The 22,509-nt window shown below is 42.4% G+C and overlaps 1 protein-coding gene across 1 annotated transcript in view; it reads left to right on the top strand.

Annotated features, from left to right (window-relative positions):
* Window positions 1–22,509, top strand: part of ASB3 (ankyrin repeat and SOCS box containing 3) — a 623,585-nt gene that overhangs the window by 537,736 nt on the left and 63,340 nt on the right. The window lies entirely within an intron of this gene.

Genomic DNA, 22,509 nt, shown 5'->3' on the forward strand with positions numbered 1-22,509 from the left:
CGGGGGAGTGGGATTTCCTCCGGAGGTCAAGACCAAGCAGGAGAGGGCTTTGGTGTTTTTGACAGCGCCTGCGTAGCCACGCAGGACCTGGTATGCAGATCTGGTGGACATGTCATCCTTTCCATCACGGTCTCTGCTTCTGAGACGGGTCCCTCTACCTCAGGGTCCTTTCAACCATCTAAATAGAATCAATCTGAGATGGACTGCCTGGAGACGGAACGTTTGATGTTATCAAAGCATGGCTTCTCCGAGTCAGTCATTGATACCTTAATACAGACATGAAAGCCTGTCTCTAGGAAAATTGAACATAGATATGGTGTAAATATCTGATTGTTATGAATCCAAGGGTTACTCATGGAGTAAAGTCTGGATTCCCAGGATATTATCTTTTCTCCAAGATGTTTTTGAGAAAAGGGTTGTCAGCTAATTCCTTAAAAGGGGACAGATTTTTACTCTGTCTATTTTTTTGCACAAGCGTCTGGCAGGTATTCTAGACGTTCAGGCATTTGGTCAGGCTTTGGTTAGATCCAAGCCTGTGTTTAAAACTGTTGCTCCGCCATGGAGCTTAAACCTGATTCTTAAGGTTCTTCAAGAAGTTCCGTTTGAACCTTTTTTGTTCCATAGATATCAATCTTTATCTTGGAAAGTTCCTTTTGGGTAGCTAATTCCTCGACTCGTAGAGTCTCCAAATTATCTGTGTTACAATGTGATTCTCCTTATCTGGTCCTTCGTACGGATAAGGTAGTCCTGCGTACCAACCTGGGTTTTTTCCTAAGGTGGTATCTAACAAGTACATCACTCAAGAGATAGTTGTTCCATGCTTGTATCCTAATCCTTCCTCAAAGAAGGAACGTCTATTACACAATATTGGACGTGGTTTGTGCTTTAAAGTTTTACTTACAAGCTACTACAGTTTTCATCAAACGTTCACCTTGTTTGTTGTCTATTCTGGACAGAGGAGAGATCAAAAGACTTCAGCAGCCTCTCTGTCTTTTTGGTTAAAAAGCATAATTCATTTAGCTTATGAGACTGCTGGACAGCAGCCTCCTGAAGGGATTACAGCTCATTCTACTAGAGCTGTGGTTTTCACTTGGGCCTTTTTTAAATGTGGCTTCTGTTGAACAGATTTACAAGACGGAGTCTTGATCTGCGCTTCATACTTTTCAAAATTAACAAATTTGATACCTTGCTTCTTCGGAGGCTATTTTTGGGAGAAAGGGTTTTTTACAGGCAGTGGTAACTTCCGTTTAAGTACCTGCCTTGTCCCTCCCATCATCCGTGTACTTTAGCTTTGGTATTGGTATTCCATAAGTAATGGATGATCCGTGGACTGGATACACTTAACAAGAGAAAACATAATTTATGCTTATCTGATAAATTTATTTCTCTTGTAGTGTATCCAGTCCACGGCCCGCCCTGTCACTTTAAGGCAGGTAATTTTTTCATTTGAACTACAGTCACCACTGCACCCTATGGTTTTTCCTTTCTCTGCATGTTTTCGGTCGAATGACTGAATATGGCAGTTAGGGGAGGAGCTATATAGCAGATCACGGATGATCCGTGGACTGGATACACTACAAGAGAAATAAATTTATCAGGTAAGCATAAATTATGTTTTATAATGATCCCTGATCAATTTTAGTATTGCAATATAAATTATAGATTTCCTTATTATTTCAAGGATAAAACAAGGGTGTATTGTAACACCAAGAAAATAGGCCCTAACGCAAGAAAAAAAGAAAAGAAAGAGAGAGAGAAAGAGAAAAAATTAAAAGGGGGGGAAATGAACCCCCACCCCCCCTCACTCCGATTAATCATCCTTGCTCCAGCCCCGCCAGAGCCGGGTCCACTAGACTTTTTAACCATCTCTATAACTCCTAACCAACATATGAGGGAATATTCCCAATATAACCAGTTCTGCAAAGCTGATAGAGGAGAGGAAGGGGGACAAAATTTGCTTCTGAACTGGAATTGGGTATGTTGTAATCACGGAGGCCCACCCGGTCAGAAATTTTTTGATTCTAGTCTCCTTTACATGCTGTAAATGAAAGGATTCATAAATGATTTGTTCTCTAATACCTTTCAATATAGAGGCCAAACTAGGAGCTTTAAGAGCCATCCAATTCTTAAAAATAATGTGTCTAGTTGTAAGTATAATTGTATTAACTACATGTCTATCTATATTCAGTCTGACATCAGTAACCAAAAGGAAAATGTCTTCCAGAGAAAAGGAGTGAGGTACATTCAAAACCTTATTTATCCAAAATTGGATTTTATACCACAACTGTCGAATCTTTGGGCAAAACCATAGCATATGAAACAAATCCGCAGAAGGACAAGAGCATCTATGGCAGGCTGCAACTTGTTCTGGATAGATTCTGGATAATTTAGCCGGATTTAGATAGAAATTGTTGATTAATTTCAAATGAGATTCTTTCCAGCCAACTGATACAGGATAACTAGAAACCTGAGACAAACTGACTGCAAGCATATCTGTATTAATCATTTCAATAGTCGATCGCCATAAAACACATAATTTCTCCAGAGCTAGGATACCTTGTTTGGAAAGCATTACATCGTAGATAAGAGATATAGATGCCTCTCCTGCTCTAAATTTCTGAATACACATCCTCATGTCTGACCAGTCAGACATAACAGACGCATACCATTTCTGAGATTAAATATAATGTCGTATCTGAAAGTATGCATATTGATTTCTACATGGAAGAACGTATTTTTGACATAGGGTAGCCCAGGGATAGATTCGAAGATCAGCAGTCAATAGTTGATGTATATCTTTAAGCCCCTTATCTCGCCAGTTCCTAAACACCTTTTGATCTATACCCGGAGCAAAAAGTGGGTTTCCTATAATCGGTAAGAATTCAGAAAATGCTGGATCAATTTTAAGAACCTGACCGGCTTTCTGCCAAGCAGATATTATGTTCTTAAATGAACACCATTTCTTAATTTGTATCGGTAGGTTTGACGATGAACAATGCAGGAGAGCACTCAATGACCACGGAGAAACCATATACTCTTCAAGGACATATGACGAGACTATATTAGATTGAGCAATCCAATCAAATGCAAATTTCAATAGAGTTGCTAAATTATAAAGTTTGATATTTGGAAGAGCCAACCCGGCAGCAGAAAACTTATTGGTCAGTCTATTAATTGATAACCGTGGCCTTTTACCTTTCCAGATAAAATTAGAAAACCACGACTGCAACCTCTTTAGGTCTTTATTTAATATATATAGTGGCAGATTTTGCAATAAATTTAAAATACGAGGAAAGATTATTGTCTTGATAAGACTTATAGAAGCTGAGATAGATAATGGAAAAGTTCTCCAAAATTGTAAATCATCTTTAATCTTCTGAAAAAGGGATAGAAAATTTTCCTGATACCAGAATTTAGGATTTTTATTTATATCCAGGCCCAAATATTTAATACTTTTTACTATTCTAAACTTAGTTACGGTTAACTTCCCCTCTTCTCTACCCAACCACATTATTTCACTCTAATCAATATTGATCTTATATCCTGAAAAGGAACTAAATTCCTCCAGTACCTTTGCTATTACTGGGATCTCAATCGCAGTGTCCTGGATAAATATTAACATATCATCTGCGTATAATAAAAGCTTTAAGCTTTGAGTTCCAAATTGGATTCCCTTTAATACTTCTCTTAGCCTAACTGCCAGAGGTTCTAGCGCGATATTAAAGAGAAGAGGGGACAGAGGACACCCCTGCCTTGTTCCCCTCTGTAAAACAATAGGTGCCGACACTGTTTGATTAATCAAAAGGAACGACCTAGGATTCTGATAAATTTTCCGAATAATTTTGACAAAGTTGTCTGAAAAACCAAATTTAGCTAATACAATAAAGAGATGCGACCACGATATGCTATCAAATGCTTTGGCAGCATCTAAAGTTAACACCGCTCAGTCTTCTAAGCCGCTATCAATTCTAGAATGCTCACTATTCCACATATAATCCACAAGCGTAATTAATTTCCGAATATTTTTCGTCAGATTACGGGCAGTCATAAAACCTGTCTGATCAAGATGAGCCTGAGGAAACAGTACTGGATACTGAGAAACGCGTTGCTGTGTTTTTAAATGTGTTAAAATAAACACTTTTATTTTATACTACTTGCTACCTTGTTTGTCTGGACATTCCTGCATGGTATTTACACCTGATATTGCTGGAGTTAACAAAACACCTGAATCAAACAATACCATTATCCTGTGATCACCACCTGGCATTGGGGGAGATCTTGCCTGTGAGGAGAGTTTTACCGGACAACTCTAAGGTTCCGGCATGCCCAGCCTGCATCACATCTTGATGCTTTACTAAACGTGAGTGCATCTGAGTTATCTATATTTACTTGGTTTATCTCACAGAATTATGCTATGTGGCACCTTCTCTGCTTCTTTATAGAAATGATCAAGATGAATAAGATTGTCGAGACTGAGATGGAGGGTATAGAGGTTCTATCAGAAGGTGAAATTTCTCCATTGAGATGGAGGGTATAGAGGTTCTATCAGAAGGTGAAATTTCAGACTAAAGGAGTTCCTTACCTTTGACTGATTCAGAGGTTGTCTCTTTCAGGTTTAAAGTAGAACACCTCCGCCTGTTACTCAGGGAGGTTTTGGTGACTTTAGACGACTGTGATTCCACGGTAGTGGTCGCTCCTGAGAAATCGAGTAAGTTGGACAGATATTTCGAAGTTCCTTCTAACTCAGATGTTTTTCCAGTTCCTAAGCGAACTTCAGAGATTATTTCTAAGGAATGGGAGAGACCAGGTATTCCCTTCTCTCCTTCTCCTATTTTCAAGAAGATGTTCCCTATAGCTGACGCTGTCAGGGACACTTGGCAAACGGATCATAAGGTGGAAGGGGCTATTTCCACCTTGGCCAAACAAACTACTATTCCTATTGAGGATAGTTGTGCTTTCAAATACCCCATGGACAAGAAGTTGGAGGGTCTACTTAAAAAGATTTATGTTCACCAAGGTCTGCTATTGCAGCCGGCTGCTTGCATTGCTACTGTCACCAGTGCAGCAGCTTATTGGTTTGATGCTCTGTCCGAGTCTCTTAAGACTGAAACTTCTTTAGAGGAGATCCAGGATAGGATTAAAGCTCTGAAATTAGCCAATTCTTTTATTACGGATGCTTCTCTGCAAATTACTAAATTGGCAGCTAAGAGTTCAGGGTTTTCTATCCTAGCCCGCAGAGCCTTATGGTTAAAACCTTGGTCTGCTGACGTATCATCTAAGTCTAAGCTTCTAGCAATTCCTTACAAGGGAAAGACCTTGTTTGGGCCTGGTCTGAAGGAAATCATCTCTGATATCACTGGAGGTAAGGGTCATCTCCTCTCTCAAGATAAAAGAAGCAAACAGAAAGGACGACAAAGTAATTTTCGTTCCTTTCGAAATTTCGAGGGCAATTCCTTCTCTTCATCCTCTAAACAGGAAGGAAACTATTCGCAATCTAAGCCTACTTGGAGACCCAACCAGTCTTGGAACAAGGGTAAGCAATCCCAGAAGCCTGCTGCTTATTCCAAGTCAGCATGAAGGGCTTGCCCCCGATCCGGGACCGGATTTGGTAGGGGGCAGACTTTCTTTCTTTGGTCAGGCTTGGGTGCGGGATGTTCAGGATCCCTGGGCTATAGAAATAGTGTCTCAGGGATACAAGCTGGAGTTCAATAAATTTCCTCCCAGAGGAAGATTTCTTCTTTCAAAATTATCTGCAGACCAGATAAAAAGAGAGGCGTTCTTACATTGTGTAAGAGACCTCTCCTCCCTGGGAGTAATTTGTCCCGTTCCTGTACAGGAACACAGGCAGGGTTTTTATTCAAATCTGTTTGTAGTTCCCAAAAAGGAGGGAACTTTCAGGCCTATCCTAGACCTCAAGGGTCTAAACAAGTTTCTCAGAGTTCCATCATTCACGATGGAAACTATTCGTTCCATTCTCCTTTGATCTAGGAGGGTCAATTTATGATGACAGTGGATTTAAAGGATGCATATCTTCATGTTCCTATCCACAGAGATCATCACAAGTTCCTAAGATTTGCTTTTCTGGACAAACACTTTCAGTTCGTGGCCCTTCCTTTCAGTCTAGCCACGGCTCCCAGAATTTTCACAAAGGTTCTGGGGTCTCTAAGATCGCAGGGCATTGCGGTGGCACCTTATCTGGACGATATTCTAATCCAGGTGCCATCTTGTCAACAAGCGAGGTCCCATACCGACATTGTACTATCCTTCCTGAGATCTCATGGGTGGAAAGTAAATCTGAAAAAGAGTTCCTTGATTCCAAAGACAAGGGTAACTTTCTTGGGAACTCTAATCGATTCTATATCTATGAGGATTTCTCCAACATTGGTGTGTCCGGTCCATGGCGTCATCCATTACTTGTGGGAATATTCTCTTCCCCAACAGGAAATGGCAAAGAGCACAGCAAAAGCTGTCCATATAGCCCCTCCTCAGGCTCCGCCCCCCAGTCATTCTCTTTGCCGCTCTGAACAAGTAGCATCTCCACGGAGATGATGAAGAGTATGTGGTGTTTAGTTGTAGTTTTTTATTCTTCTATCAAAAGTTTGTTATTTTGAAATAGTACTGGTATGTGCTATTTACTCTGAAACAGAAAGAGATGAAGAGTTCTGTTTAAAAGAGGAGTATGATTTTAGCAGCAGTAACTAAAATCAATTGCTGTTCCCACACAGGACTGTTGAGCCCAGAGAACTTCAGTTGGGGGGAACAGTTTGCAGACTTTTCTGCTCAAGGTATGACTAGCCATTTTTCTAACAAGACTGTGTAATGCTGGAAGGCTGTCATTTTCCCTCATGGGGATCGGTAAGCCATTTTCTTAGACTCAGAAAGAATAAAAGGCTTATTATGGGCTATTAACTGGTGGACACTCTTAAGGGCTAAATCGATTGTTTATTTAAGTTATTATTTAAAGTTTGAAGTGGATTTCACACTTTTTATTATTTGGGGAACGTTTTTATCGCCAGGCACTAGTTAAGACACCTTCCCAGTCAGGAAGGGCCTTTCACTGTAGTAGGCAGAGCCTCATTTTCGCGCCATTATTGCGCAGTTTCTTTTGAGTGCAGTGCATGCAGCTGCATGTGAGAGGGTCTGGTATCCACTGAAAACGTTCCTAGAAGGCTTGAATTGGTATCGTATACCCCCCTGGGATAGTTGAAGTCGCAACAAAGGCTGTGGCTGGGACTGTAGTGGGGTTAAAATTGCAAACGGCTCCGGTTTCCGCATTTTAAGGGTTAACAGCTTGAAAATTGGGGTGAAATACTTTGAATGCATTAAGACACTGTGGTGAAAATTTGGTAAAGATTGGATAATTCCTTCATAGTTTTTCACATATTCAGTAATAAAGTGTGCCCTGTTTAACATTTAAAGAGATAGTAACGGTTTTGTTTAAAAACGGTTTTTGTGCTTTATTAACTAGTTTAAGCCTGTTTAACATGTCTGTACCTTCAGATAGATCATGTTCTGTATGTATGGAGGCCAAGGTGGTTCCCCCTTCAAATGTATGTGATAATTGTGCCATGGCGTCCAAACAAAGTAAGGACAGTACTGTCACATTTAGTAAGGTTGCCCAGGATGATTCCTCAGATGAAGGAAGTAGGGATAGTTCTGCATCCTCTCCTTCTGTGTCTATACCAGTTATGCCCGCGCAGGCGACCCCTAGTACTTCTAGCGCGCCAATGCTTGTTACTATGCAACAATTGACGGCAGTAATGGATAACTCCATAGCTAATATTTTATCCAAAATGCCAGCATTTCAGAGAAAGCGCGATTGCTCAGTTTTAAACACTGTAGAGCAAGAGGGCGCTGATGATAATTTATCTGTCATAACTTCACACCAGTCTGAAGTGGCAGTGAGGGAGGGTTTGTCAGATGGATAAATTTCTGATACAGGAAGAATTTCTCAGCAGGCAGAACCTGATGTTGTGACATTTAAATTTAAATTAGAGCATCCCCGCGCATTACTTAAGGAGGTGCTATCTACTCTGGATGATTGTGACAATCTGGTCATTCCAGAAAAATTGTGCAAGATGGACAAGTTCCTAGAGGTCCCGGTGCACCCTGATGCCTTTCCGATACCTAAGAGGGTGGCGGACATAGTGAATAAGGAGTGGGAGAAGCCAGGCATACCTTTTGTCCCTCCTCCTATATTTAAGAAATTGTTCCCCATGGTCGACCCCAGGAAGGACACATGGCAAACAGTCCCTAAGGTCGAGGGGGCGGTTTCTACACTAGCCAAACGCACGACCATTCCCATTGAGGACAATTGTGCTTTCAAAGATCCTATGGATAAAAAATTGGAGGGTTTGCTTAAAAAGATTTTTGTACAGCAAGGTTACCTCCTTCAACCTATTTCGTGCATTATTCCTGTCACTACAGCGGCGTGGTTCTGGTTCGAGGAACTGGAAAAGTCGCTCAGTAGGGAGACTCCATATGAGGAGGTCATGGACAGAATTCACGCACTTAAGTTAGCTAATTCCTTTATTTTAGACGCCGCTTTGCAGTTAGCGAGATTAGCTGCAAAAAATTCAGGGTTTGCAATTGTGGCGCGTAGAGCGCTCTGGCTAAAGTCTTGGTCGGCGGATGTATCTTCCAAGACAAAATTGCTTAATATCCCTTTCAAAGGTAAGACCCTTTTTGGGCCAGAATTGAAAGAAATTATTTCAGACATCACTGGGGGAAAGGGCCATGCCCTCCCACAAGATAGGCCTTTCAAGGCTAAGAATAAGTCCAATTTTCGTTCCTTTCGCAATTTCAGGAACGGACCGGCTTCCAACTCTGCAGCCTCTAGACAAGAGGGTAACGCTTCCCAGACTAAACCAGCTTTGAAACCAATGCAAGGCTGGAACAAGGGTAAACAGGCCAAGAAGCCTGCTGCTGCTACCAAAACAGCATGAAGGGGTAGCCCCCGATCCGGGGGGCAGACTCTCTCTCTTTGCTCAGGCTTGGGCAAGAGATGTTCAGGATCCCTGGGCACTAGAAATAGTATCTCAGGGTTATCTTCTAGAATTCAAGGAACTACCCCCAAGGGGAAGGTTCCACATGTCTCACTTATCTTCAAACCAAATAAAGAGACAGGCATTCTTACATTGTGTAGAAGACCTGTTAAAGATGGGAGTGATACACCCAGTTCCAACTGTGGAACAAGGTCAGGGGTTTTACTCAAATCTGTTTGTAGTTCCCAAAAAAGAGGGAACTTTCAGACCAATTCTGGATTTAAAAATTCTAAACAAATTTCTTAGAGTTCCATCGTTCAAAATGGAAACCATTCGAACAATTTTACCTACAATCCAGGAGGGTCAATATATGACTACCGTGGATTTAAAGGATGCGTATCTACATATTCCTATCCACAAAGATCATCATTAGTTCCTAAGGTTCGCCTTTCTGGACAAACATTATCAGTTAGTGGCTCTCCCATTCGGACTAGCCACTGCTCCCAGAATTTTCACAAAGGTGCTTGGGTCCCTTCTAGCGGTTCTAAGACCAAGGGGCAATGCAGTGGCACCTTATCTGGACGACATTCTAAATCAAGCGTCGTCTCTTTCCAAGGCAAAGGCTCATACAGACATTGTTCTAGCCTTTCTCAGATCTCTCGGGTGGAAGGTGAACGTAGAAAAGAGTTCCCTGTCTCCGTCGACAAGAGTTCCCTTTTTGGGAACAATAATAGATTCTTTAGAAATGAAGATCTTCTTGACAGAAGTCAGAAAGTCAAAGCTTCTAAACGCTTGTCAAGTTCTTCACTATTCTGCAGCCTTCCATAGCTCAGTGCATGGAAGTAGTAGGGTTGATGGTTGCAGCAATGGACATAGTTCCTTTTGCTCGAATTCATCTAAGACCATTACAACTGTGCATGCTCAAGCAGTGGAATGGGGACTATACAGACTTGTCTCCAAAGATTCAAGTAGACCAGATGACCAGAGACTCACTCCGTTGGTGGTTGTTCACCTGTCTCAGGGAATGAGTTTCCGCAGACCAGAGTGGGTCATTGTCACGACCGACGCCAGTCTATTAGGCTGGGGCGCGGTCTGGGATTCCCTGAAAGCTCAGGGCTTATGGTCTTGGGAAGAGTCTCTTCTCCCGATCAACATCCTGGAACTGAGAGCGATATTCAATGCTCTCCGGGCTTGGCCTCAACTAGCGAAGGCCGGATTCATAAGATTCCAGTCAGACATCATGACGACTGTAGCTTACATCAACCATCAGGGGGGAACAAGGAGTTCCTTGGCGATGAGAGAGGTATCCAAAATCATCAAATGGGCGGAGGATCACTCCTGCCACCTATCTGCAATCCACATCCCAGGAGTAGACAACTGGGAGGCGGATTATCTGAGTCGTCAGACTTTCCATCCGGGGGAGTGGGAGCTCCACCCGGAGGTGTTTGCCCAGTTGACTCAATTATGGGGCATTCCAGACATGGATCTGATGGCGTCCCGTCAGAACTTCAAGGTTCCTTGCTACGGGTCCAGATCCAGGGATCCCAAGGCGACTCTAGTTGATGCATTAGTGGCGCCTTGGTCGTTCAACCTAGCTTATGCATTTCCACCGTTCCCTCTCCTTCCCAGGCTTGTAGCCAGGATCAAACAGGAGAAGGCCTCAGTGATTCTGATAGCTCCTGCGTGGCCGCGCAGGACTTGGTATGCAGACCTGGTGAATATGTCATCGGCTCCACCATGGAAGCTACCTTTGAGACAGGATCTTCTAGTACAAGGTCCATTCGAACATCCAAATCTAGTTTCTCTGCAGCTGACTGCTTGGAAATTGAACGTTTGATTTTATCCAAGCGTGGGTTTTCAGATTCAGTGATAGATACTCTGGTCCAAGCCAGAAAACCTGTGACTAGAAAGATTTACCATAAAATATGGAAAAGATATATCTGTTGGTGTGAATCCAAGGGATTCTCCTGGAGTAAGATAAAAATTCCTAAGATCCTCTCCTTTCTCCAAGAAGGTCTGGATAAGTGATTGTCAGCGAGTTCTCTAAAAGGACAGATTTCTGCTTTATCTGTCTTGTTACACAAACGACTGGCAGCTGTTCCAGATGTACAAGCTTTTGTACAGGCTTTGGTCAGAATCAAGCCTGTTTACAGACCCTTGACTCCTCCTTGGAGTCTAAATTTAGTTCTTTCAGTTCTTCAAGGGGTTCCGTTTGAACCCTTACATTCCATAGATGTCAAGTTACTATCTTGGAAAGTTCTGTTTTTGGTTGCTATTTCTTCTGCAAGAAGAGTTTCGGAATTATCTGCTTTGCAGTTTAATACACCCTATCTGGTGTTCCATTCAGATAAGGTCGTTTTGCGTACTAAGCCTGGTTTTCTTCCGAAGGTTGTTTCCAACAGGAATATTAACAAGGAAATAGTTGTTCCTTCTCTGTGTCCGAATCCAGTTACACAATTTAGATGTAGTTCGTGCTTTAAAGTTCTATTTAGAAGCAACTAAGGATTTTAGACAAACCTCATCTTTGTTTGTCGTTTACTCTGGTAAGAGGAGAGGACAAAAAGCTACGGCTACCTCTCTTTCTTTCTGGCTGAAAAGCATTATCCGATTGGCTTATGAGACTGCCGGACGGCAGCCTCCTGAACGAGTCACAGCTCACTCCACTAGAGCTGTGGCTTCCACATGGGCCTTCAAGAACGAGGCTTCTGTTGATCAGATATGTAAGGCAGCGACTTGGTCTTCTCTGCACACTTTTGCCAAATTCTACAAATTTGATACTTTTGCTTCTTCGGAGGCTGTTTTTGGGAGAAAGGTTTTGCAAGCCGTGGTGCCTTCTGTTTAGGTAACCTGATTTGCTCCCTCCCTTCAACCGTGTCCTAAAGCTTTGGTATTGGTTCCCACAAGTAATGGATGACGCCGTGGACCGGACACACCAATGTTGGAGAAAACAGAATTTATGCTTACCTGATAAATTACTTTCTCCAACGGTGTGTCCGGTCCACGGCCCGCCCTGGTTTTTTTAATCAGGTTTGAAAAATGTCTTTCTCTATACACTACAGTCACCACGGCACCCTATAGTTTCTCATTTTTTCTCCTAACTGTCAGTCGAATGACTGGGGGGCGGAGCCTGAGGAGGGGCTATATGGACAGCTTTTGCTGTGCTCTTTGCCATTTCCTGTTGGGGAAGAGTATATTCCCACAAGTAATGGATGACGCCGTGGACCGGACACACCGTTGGAGAAAGTAATTTATCAGGTAAGCATAAATTCTGTTTTTTCTGACAGAGGTCAGAAAGTCAAAGATTCTAGATACCTGTCGAGCCCTTCAGTCCAATTCTCGTCCGTCAGTGGCTCAGTTCATGGAAGCAATCGGACTAATGGTGGCGGCAATGGATATCATACCGTTTGCTCGATTTCAGCTCAGACCTCTGCAGTTACACATGCTCAAGCTGTGAAATGGAGATTAGGCAGATTTGTCTCCTCAAATAACCTTGGAACAGGAGACGCGGGACTCTCTTCAGTGGTGGTTGTCTCTGGATCATCTATCCCAGGGGACATGCTTTTGCAGACCTTCCTGTGTGATTGTGACAACAGACGCCAGCCTTTTAGGATGGAGAGCGGTCTGGGACTCCCTAAAGGCTCAGGGAGTATGGACTCAGGCAGAGTCTGTTCTTCCGATAAACATTCTGGAACTAAGAGCGATCTACAATGCTCTTCTGGCCTGGCGTCAGTTGGCTTCGGCCCAGTTCATCAGATTTCAGTCAGACAACATAATGACAGTGGCTTACATCAATCATCAGGGAGGATCCAGGAGTTCCTTAGCGATGACCGAGATAGCAAAGATAATTCGGTGGGCAGAGGCCCATTCTTGCCATCTGTCAAAGATCCATATCCCAGGGGTGGACAACTGGGAGGCGGACTTTCTGAGCAGGCAGACTTTTCATCCGGGAGAGTGGAAACTCCATCCGGAAGTATTCTCCAACCTCATTGTCAAATGGGGTCGGCCGGAGTTAGATCTCATGGCATCTCGTCAGAATGCAAAGCTCCCGAGATACGGGTCGAGGTCCAGGGATCCCCAGGTGGAACTGATAGATGCTCTGGCAGTTCCTTGGTCCTTCAGCCTAGCATATCTATTTCCCCCGTTTGCACTTCTTCCTCAGGTCATTGCTCGAATCAAACAGGAGAAGGCTTTAGTGATTCTCATTGCCCCTGCGTGGCCTAGCAGAATTTAGTATGCCGATCTGATGGACATGTCATCCCTGCCACCGTGGAGACTTCCATTGAGGAAGGATCTTCTCATTCAAGGACCCTTCCTTCACCCAAATCTAGTTTCTATGAAGTTGACTGCTTGGAGATTGAACGCTTATTCCTATCCAAGCGGGGTTTTTCTGATTCGGTCATAGAGACTTGATTCAGGCACGTAAGCCTGTAACTAGAAAGATTTACCATAAGATATGGCGTAAATATCTTTATTGGTGTGAATCCAAGGGCTACTCATGGAGTAGAGTTAGGATTCCCAAAATGTTGTCCTTTCTCCAAGAAGGTTTGGAGAAGGGTTTATCGACAAGTTCTCTAAAGGGTCAGATCTCTGCCTTATCTATTTTGTTACACAAATGTCTGGCAGATGTCCCAGATGTTCAATCTTTTTGTCAGGCCTTGGTTAGGATCAGGCCTGTGTTTAAACCAGTTACTCCTCCATGGATATACACAAAAGCGTCTCCCTTTGCAGCTCCAGGCTTTGGCATTGAATAATGTTGAGGATAGAATAGAAGAATGAATAGTGACTCACCCGGCAGCGTTCAGGTTATGCCGTGATCGTGGCCCCACTATGCAGTTGCGGAGTAACCATCTGGTTTTCCCAGCTATACTCAGGATCTCTTCTCCGCCGGCCTCCTGTGCACTAACCTCTACCAATGAAAATGCCGGGTGAGTATCAGCGTTAGCGTGTTTCTCGCTACCGGCCGTAGCACACGCTGTCTTCCTGGTGCGATCTTCCGTGCTTTGCGTAAAAACATCACATCACCAAACACCAATCCAACCGCTACTGCTCCGGTGTACGCCAAGGCTCAGCTGGAAAAGGTAGATAGACGTAATTGTGGAAAAACCAGCGAGACCTCAAGGCGTTAAATTAAATTGAGTCCATGAATAAGGCAGAGGGCTGCCGAAACGCATAGGACCTGTTCTGTGTACCCCTTATGCAAGGGCAATAAGCTTTTATGCTATTTTATTATTTTCTCCAATAAAGTCAATTTAATTTAACGCCTTGAGGTCTCGCTGGTTTTTCCACAATTACTCCTCCATGGAGTCTGAATTTAGTTCTTAAGGTTCTTCAAGGGGCTCCGTTTGAGCCTATGGTTTTATGGACTGATGAAATGAGAGTGAGTCTTGATGGGCCAGATGGATGGGCCCGTGGCTGGATTGGTAAAGGGCAGAGAGCTCCAGTCCGACTCAGACGCCATCAAGGTGGAGGTGGAGTACTGGTTTGGGCTGGTATCATCAAAGATGAGCTTGTGGGGCCTTTTCGGGTTGAGGATGGAGTCAAGCTCAACTCCCAGTCCTACTGCCAGTTTCTGGAAGACACCTTCTTCAAGCAGTGGTACAGGAAGAAGTCTGCATCCTTCAAGAAAAACATGATTTTCATGCAGGACAATGCTCCATCACACGCGTCCAAGTACTCCACAGCGTGGCTGGCAAGAAAGGGTATAAAAGAAGAAAATCTAATGACATGGCCTCCTTGTTCACCTGATCTGAACCCCATTGAGAACCTGTGGTCCATCATCAAATGTGAGATTTACAAGGAGGGAAAACAGTACACCTCTCTGAACAGTGTCTGGGAGGCTGTGGTTGCTGCTGCATGCAATGTTGATGGTGAACAGATCAAAACACTGACAGAATCCATGGATGGCAGGCTTTTGAGTGTACTTGCAAAGAAAGGTGGCTATATTGGTCACTGATTTGTTTTTGTTTTGTTTTTGAATGTCAGAAATGTATATTTGTGAATGTTGAGATGTTATATTGGTTTCACTGGTAAAAATAAATAATTGAAATGGGTATATATTTGTTTTCTCTTGTAAGGTGTATCCAGTCCACGGATCATCCATTACTTGTGGGATATTCTCATTCCCAACAGGAAGTTGCAAGAGGTCACCCACAGCAGAGCTGTAATATAACTCCTCCCCTAACTGTCATAGCCAGTCATTCTCTTGCAACTCTCAACAAGCTAGGACGTTGTAGGAGAGAGTGGTTAAATATAGCTAGTTTATTTTCTTCAATCAAAAGTTTGTTATTTTTAAATAGTACCGGAGTTGTGCTATTTTATCTCAGGCAGTAAATAGAAGAAGAATCTGCCTGAGGTTTCTATGATCTTAGCAGGTTGTAACTAAGATCCATTGCTATTCTCACATATGTCTGAGGGGATTACACAGATGAGGTAACTTCAGCGAGAGAATGGCGTGCAGTTTATTCTGCTATCAGGTATGTGCAGTTATAATTTTTTCTAGAGATGGAAAACGCTAGAAAATGCTGCTGATACCGTATTAATGTAAGTTAAGCCTGTATACAGTGATTTAATAACGACTGGTATCATGCTTACTCCCAGGGGTAATACCCTTATGATATTTACAATATAAAACGTTTGCTGGCATGTTTAATCGTTTTTATATATGCTTTGGTGATAAAACTTTATTGGGGCCTAGTTTTTTCCACATGGCTGACTTAAATTTTGACTAGAAACAATTTCCACTGTTGTAGTATAAAAGTTACAGTTGGTGCTGTTAAAATTACAAACTGTGACATCCAGCTTCCCTCAAAGGCCCTCTGAATGCTATAGGACATCTCTAAAGGGCCCAAAGGCTTTCCAAAGTCGTTTATTGGGGAAGGAAGGGCCACAGCTTGCTGTGGCAGTTGGTTGTGACTGTTAAAAAAACGTCTATTTCGTTTTTTTGATCCGTTTTTTTGAACTAAGGGGTTAATCATCCATTTGCAAGTGGGTGCAATGCTCTGTTAGCCTATTATACACACTGTAAAAATTTCGTTTGATTTACTGCATTTTTTCACTGTTTTTCAAATTCTGACAAAATTTGTTTCTCTTAAAGGCACAGTACCATTTTTTATATTTGCTTGTTAACTTGATTTAAAGTGTTTTCCAAGCTTGCTAGTCTCATTGCTATTCTGTATAAACATGTCTGACATAGAAGAAACTCCTTGTTTATTATGTTTAAAAGCCATGGTGGAACCCCCTCTTAGAATGTGTACCAAATGTACTGATTTCATTTTATGCAATAAATATCATTTTCTGTCTTTAAAAAATGTATCACCAGAGGAATCTGACGAGGGGGATGTTATGCCGACTAACTTTCCCCACGTGTCAGACCCTTTGACTCCCGCTTAAGGGACTCACGCTCAAATGGCGCCAAGTACATCTAGGGCGCCCATAGCGTTTACTTTACAAGACATTGCGGCAGTCATGGATAATACACTGTCAGCGGTATTAGCCAGACTACCTGAATTTAGAGGAAAGCGAGATAGCTCTGGAGTTAGACGAAATACAGAGCATACTGACGCTTTAAGAGCTATGTCTGATACTGCCTCACAATATGCAGAAGCTGAAGAGGAGAGCTTCTTTCTGTGAGTAATGTTTCTGACTCAGGGAAGATGATGCAACCTGATTCTGATATTTCTACATTTAAATTTAAGCTTGAACACCTCCGCGTGTTACTCAGGGAGGTTTTAGCTGCTCTGAATGACTGTAATACCATTGCAGTGCCAGAGAAATTGTGTAGACTGGATAAATACTTTGCAGTGCCGGTGTGTACTGATGTTTTTTCAAATACCTAAAAGGTTTACAGAAATTATTAATAAGGAATGGGATAGACCAGGTGTGCCGTTCTCTTCCCCTCCTATTTTTAGAAAAATGTTTCCAATAGACACCACCACATGGGACTTATGGCAGACAGTTCCTAAGGTGGAGGGAGCAGTTTCTACTCTAGTAAAGCGTACTACTATCCCTGTCGAGGACAGTTGTGGTTTTTTTTTTTTAGATACAATGGATAAAAAATTAGAGGTTACCTTAAGAAAATATTTATTCAACAAGGTTTTATCCTACAGCCCCTTGCATGCATTGCCCCTGTCACTGCTGCTGCGGCGTACTGGTTTGAGTCTCTGGAAGAGGCTTTACAGGTAGCGACTCCATTGGATGACATACTTGGCAAACATAGAGCACTTAAGCTAGCCAATTCTTTTATTCTGATGCCATTGTTCATTTGACTAAACTAACGGCTAAGAATTCTGGTTTTGCTATACAGGCGCGCAGAGCGCTATGGCTTAGATCATGGTCAGCTGACGTGACTTCAAAATCTAAGCTACTTAACATTCCCTTCAAGGGGCAGACCCTATTCGGGCCTGGTTGAAGGAGATTATTGCTGATATCACTGGAGGAAAAGGTCATGCCCTTCCTCAGGACAGGTCCAAATCTAGGGCCAAACAGTCTAATTTTCGTGCCTTTCAAAACTTCAAGGCAGGTGCGGCATCAACTTCCTCTAATAATAAACAAGAGGGAACTTTTGCTCAATCCAAGACGGTCTGGAGACCAAACCTGACATGGAAAAAAGGTAAGCAGGTAAAAAAGCCTGCTGCTGCCTCTAAGACAGCATGATCGGCCCCCTATCCGGGAACGGATCTAGTAGGGGGCAGACTTTCACTCTTTGCCCAGGCGTGGGCAAGAGATGTTCAGGATCCCTGGGCGTTGGAAATTATATCCCAGGGATATCGTCTGGACTTCAAAGCTTCCCCCCCAATAGGGAGATTTCACCTTTCACAATTATCTGCACACCAGATAAAGAGAGAGGCATTCTTACACTGTGTACGAGTCCTCCTAGTTATGGGAGTGATCCATCCAGTTCCAAAGGAGGAACAGGGACAGGGTTTTTACTCAAATCTGTTTGTGGTTCCCAAAAAAGAGGGAACCTTCAGACCAATTTTGGATCTAAAGATCTTAAACAAATTCCTCAAAGTTCCGTCGTTCAAGATGGAAACTATTCGTACCATCCTACCACTGATCCAGGAGGGTCAATATATGACTACAGTGGATCTAAAGGATGCTTATCTTCACATTCCGATACACAAAGATCATCATCGGTTTCTCAGGTTTGCCTTTTAAGACAGGCATTACCAGTTGTAGCTCTTCCCTTGTGATTAGCTACAGCCCCAAGAATCTTTATAAAGGTTCTAGGGTCACTTATGGCGGTCCTAAGGCCGCGGGGCATAGCAGTAGCCCCTTATTTAGACGACATCCTGATACAGGCGTCAAACTTCCAAATTGCCAAGTCTCATACGGACGTAGTACTGGCATTTCTGTGGTCGCATGGGTGGAAAGTGAACGAGGAAAAGAGTTCTCTATCCCCACTCACAAGAGTTTCCTTTCTAGGGACTCTGATAGATTCTGTAGAAATGAAAATTCACCTGACGGAGTCCAGGTTATTAAAGCTTCTAAATTCCTGCCAGGTTCTTCATTCCATTCCGCGCCCTTCGGTGGTTCAGTGTATGGAAGTAATCGGCTTAATGGTAGCGGCAATGGACATAGTGCCGTTTGCACGCTTACATCTCAGACCACTGCAACTATGCATGCTCAGTCAGTGGAGCGGGGATTACACAGATTTGTCCCCTCAACTGAATCTGGACCAAGAGACCAGGGATTCTCTTCTCTGGTGGCTATCTCGGGTCCATCTGTCTCTCCTTCCATTAAATATTCTGGAACTAAGAGCGATATTCAAGGCTCTTCAGGCTTGGCCTCAGTTAGCAACTCTGAGGTACATCAGATTTCAGTCGGACAACATCATGACTGTAGCTTACATCAACCATCAAGGGGGAACGAGAAGTTCCCTAGAGATGTTAGAAGTTTCAAAAATAATTCGCTGGGCAGAGATTCACTCTTGTCACCTATCAGCTATCCATATCCCAGGTGTAGAGCACTGGGAGGCGGATTTTCTAAGTCGTCAGACTTTTCATCCGGGAGAGTGGGAACTCAATTCGGAGGCATTTGCACAACTGATTCATTGTTGGGGCAAACCAGAACTGGATCTCATGGCGTCTCGCCAGAACGCCAAGCTTCCGTGTTACGGATCCAGGTCCAGGGATCCCAAGGCGACACTGATAGATGCTCTAGCAGCGCCCTGGTCTTTCAACCTGGCTTATGTGTTTCTACCGTTTCCTCTGCTCCCTCGACTGATTGCCAAGATCAAGCAGGAGAGAGCATCTGTGATTCTGATAGCACCTGCGTGGCCACGCAGGACCTGGTATGCAGATCTAGTGGACATGTCATCCTTTACACCATGGTCTCTGCCTCTGAAACAGGACCTTCTACTTCAGGGTCCTTTCAACCATCCAAATCTAATTTCTCTGAGGCTGACTGCCTGGAGATTGAACGCTTGATTTTATCAAAGCGTGGCTTCTCCGAGTCAGTTATTGATACCTTAAGACAGGCACGAAAGCCTGTCACCAGGAAAATTTACCATAAGGTATGGCGTAGATATCTTTATTGGTGTGAATCCAAGGGTTACTCATGGAGTAAGGTCAGGATTGCTAGGATATTATCTTTTCTCCAAAAAGGTTTGGAAAAAGGATTGTCAGCTAGTTAAGCGTCTGGCAGATGTTCCAGACGTTCAGGCATTTTGTCAGGCTTTAGTTAGAATCAAGCCTGTGTTTAAACCTATTGCTCCACCATGGAGCTTAAGCTTGGTTCTTAAGGTTCTTCAAGGAGTTCCGTTTGAACCACTTCATTCCATAGATATCAAGCTTTTATCTTGGAAAGTTCTTTTTTTTGGTAGCTATTTCCTCGGCTCGTAGAATCTCTGAGCTATCTGCCTTACAATGTGATTCTCCTTATCTGATTTTTCATACGAATAAGGTAGTCCTGCGTACCAAACCTGGGTTCTTACCTAAGGTGGTATCTAACAAGAATATCAATCAAGAGATTGTTGTTCCATCCTTGTGTTACACAATTTGGACGTGGTCCGTGCTTTAAAGTTTTACTTACAAGCTACTAAAGATTTTCGTCAAACATCTGCTTTGTTTGTTGTCTACTCTGGACAGAGGAGAGGTCAAAAGGCTTCGGCAACCTCTTTTTCTTTTTGACTAAGAAGCTTAATCCGCTTAGCCTATGAGACTGCTGGACAGCAACCTCCTGAAAGGATTACAGCTCATTCCACAAGAGCTGTGGCTTCCACTTGAGCCTTTAAAAATGAGCCTTCTTTTGATCAGATTTGCAAGGCGACGACTTGGTCTTCGCTTCATATTTTTTCAAAATTTTACAAATTTGATACTTTTGCTTCTTCGGGGGCTATATTTGGGAGTGGTTCCTTCCATTTAAGTTCCTGCCTTGTCCCTCCCTTCATCCGTGTACTTTAGCTTTGGTATTGGTATCCCACAAGTAATGGATGATCCGTGGACTGGATACACCTTACAAGAGAAAACACAATTTATGCTTACCTGATAAATTTATTTCTCTTGTGGTGTATCCAGTCCACGGGCCGCCCTGTCATTTTACGGCAGATAAAGTAACCACTGCACCCTATGGTTCCTCCTTTCTCGGCTTGTTTTCGGTCGAATGACTGGCTATGACAGTTAGGGGAGGAGCTATATTACAGCTCTGCTGTGGGTGTCCTCTTGCAACTTCCTGTTGGGAATGAGAATATCCCACAAGTAATGGATGATCCGTGGACTGGATACACCACAAGAGAAATAAATTTATCAGGTAAGCATAAATTGTGTTTTTTGTTAAGTTGCCTAATAATTATGCACAGTAATAGTCACCTGCACACACAGATATCCCCCTAAAATAGTTATAACTAAAAACAAACTAAAAACTACTTCCAAAACTATTCAGCTTTGATATTAATGAGTTTTTTGGATTCATTGAGAACATGGTTGTTGTTCAATAATAAAATTAATCCTCAAAAATACAACTTGCCTAATAATTCGGCACTCCCTGTATGTGTATATATATATATATATATATATATATAGGTGTGTGTGTGTGTATATATATATATATATATATAAATATATATATGGGAATATTTATTTAAAAATATTTACAGTAAATACATAGCTAAACACTTTATTAAATATGAATATTGCATAAATTAGATTTTTCATGTTTTAGCTACTTGAGTGCAAAGGGCTCCAATGCACATACATATTTATGTGTTTATATGTGTATATATGCCTGTAAATACTTATATAAATACATATAAAGATATTTATATACATTCCTATACATATTTAGAATTGTTTGTAATTTGTATGTATCTCTATGTTAAAGCCCTTTGCACTACTCTTTGAGCCCTTATAACTATGTATGCATTTTTTAAAATAACTTCTATCAGACAGTGTTATTATGAGTGTAATTGTACTGTTAAATGTATTTCTTTTGCAAGATGTACTGAGTCCACGGTTTCATCCTTACTTGTGGGATATTATCCTTCCTAACAGGAAGTGGCAAAGAGAGTACCCACAGCAGAGCTGTCTATATAGCTCCCCCCTTAACTCCACCCCCCAGTCATTCTCTTTGCCGGCTCTAAGCAGGAAAGGTAAAGTGAAAGAGGTGATAAACTGTTAGTTTTTATTTTTCTTCAAGCAAGAGTTTATTTTTAAATGGTACCGGTGTGTACTATTTACTCTCAGGCAGGAGATGGATGAAGATTTCTGCCTAGAGGATGATGATCTTAGCATTTGTAACTAAAGTCCACTGCTGTTCCCACAGAGGCTGAGGAGTACAGGAAAACTTCAGTGTGAGTACCGGTTTCTTGCTATACAGCAATGAGGTATGTTCAGTCATTTTTTCTGGAGAGACTGTGATATTTCAGAAAGGCTGACAGTATCCCCATGAGGGGAAGGGTAAGCAGTAATTCTAGACTTATAGTGGCATTACTAAGCTTGCATAAAGGGCTAAACTTATGGTTGACACTCAGTTTGAATGATATTAACAAACGGTTGTGTGTTCTGGGAGTGCTGTTAATAATACTTTAAGGGACAACTGTATTGAGGGTACACTTGGCTTTTTGGGGTTTTTAGAACCCACATGGCTGGTAAAAATGCTTGGTGTGTTTTTTTGGAGGCCTTAGTAACATCGAGTGAGATGGGCGGGGCCTATTTTTGCGCCTCATTTGCGCAGTTGTTTTCTCTAGACAAGCAGCAAACTACAACACCGGAGGATCCTGGTGAACTTCTTGGGCCAAATCGAAGCTTTATCACCACATTACTAATCCCTAAGGGCAGGTAGGCGCCACAGCAGAGCTGTGGCAAGGTGCTGTCATGGTTTTTGCAGTTTTTTGGCACTTTGTCAATCCGGTTTCCATATTTGGGGGTTAATTGTTTAATTTGCTTGTGGTGCAATCTTACTAAAGCTTATTGAATCTGCTGTAAAAAATTTGAAAAATTTGAGGTAATTTTTAGCAGTTTTGCAGATTGTGTATGCCTTTTTCTCTCTTAAAGGCACAGTACCGTTTTTTTATAATTGTTGTTTTTTC

The sequence above is a fragment of the Bombina bombina genome, chromosome 4 (genome assembly GCF_027579735.1).
Source record: "Bombina bombina isolate aBomBom1 chromosome 4, aBomBom1.pri, whole genome shotgun sequence".
Taxonomy (NCBI): Eukaryota; Metazoa; Chordata; class Amphibia; order Anura; family Bombinatoridae; genus Bombina; species Bombina bombina.